The sequence below is a fragment of the Arachis ipaensis genome, chromosome B10 (genome assembly GCF_059453495.1).
Source record: "Arachis ipaensis isolate K30076 ecotype BB chromosome B10, ASM5945349v1, whole genome shotgun sequence".
Taxonomy (NCBI): domain Eukaryota; kingdom Viridiplantae; phylum Streptophyta; class Magnoliopsida; order Fabales; family Fabaceae; genus Arachis; species Arachis ipaensis.
This window is the reverse complement of record NC_142435.1, coordinates 39690464-39691419: the sequence shown is the minus strand read 5'-3', so window position 1 is coordinate 39691419 and position 956 is coordinate 39690464. Positions and strand designations below refer to the sequence as shown.

General features: G+C 42.1%; 1 non-coding gene across 1 annotated transcript; it reads left to right on the top strand.

Annotated features, from left to right (window-relative positions):
- The first annotated feature begins 377 nt into the window (after nucleotides 1–377).
- LOC148579776 (small nucleolar RNA R71) lies at nucleotides 378–484 on the top strand. Its single transcript, XR_015899686.1, has one exon. It is a non-coding gene; the product is annotated as a small nucleolar RNA R71 (small nucleolar RNA).
- Nucleotides 485–956: the final 472 nt, after the last annotated feature.

The window sequence follows — 956 nt, the reverse complement described above, 5'->3', positions numbered from 1 at the left end:
TATGTGAATTTTCAATGTAGTTGGCTTGCTCCTGACTACCCTTTGCTTCTTCATTCACTTCTTCTTGAGTTGCTGCTGAAGTGGTGATTGCTGCTACTTGATTCCATTCCATCTTCTTGGTGAGGTCAGCCAATTGCTTGGTAATCATCTTATTTTGAGCTAGCAGTGCATTCACATTGTTCAGCTCCATTACTCCTCTAGTGTTGCCTCTTTCAGAAGCAAAGAAGTAGTCATTCTCAGCTACAGTCTAAATGACATCTATGGCTTCTTCAATGGTCTTCTTCTTGTTCAGAGATCCCCCAGATGAGTGGTCTACTGCCTTCTTTGATTCATAAGAAAGACCTTCATAGAAAATGTGCAACTGCACCCATTCATTGAACATATTTGGTGGGCACCTTCTTGTCAAGTCCTTAAACCTCTCCCATGCTTTATATAGAGTTTCACCATCTTGCTGTCTGAAGGTTTGTACCTCAGCTCTCAACCTGTTGATCCATTGAGGAGGATAGAATCTTGCCAAGAATTTGTTCACCACATCTTTCCAGGTTGCTAAACTCCCCTTTGGAAAGGATTCCAGCTATTTAGATGCTTTGTCCTTGAATGAGAAGGGAAACAGAAGTAGTCTATAGGTGTCAGGATGAATACCATTAGACTTTACAGTATCACATATCCTCAGGAAGGTGGTTAGATGTTGATTGGGGTCTTCTTGGACACTTCTTCCGAATGAACAATTGTTCTGAATAAGGGTGATGAGCTGTGGCTTTAGTTCAAAGTTGTTGCCATGTATGGTTGGCTTTTGGATGCTACTTCCACAGTTTCCTGGATTTGGGTTGATGTAAGAACCCATAACTCTTCTCTCTTGTCCAGCCTGATGCGCTGGACCTTCTCTGCCATGGTTGTGAGCCTCTTCTTCATGATGGTTCTCCATATTCTCATCCATGTCTAGTTTAAAGTACTCT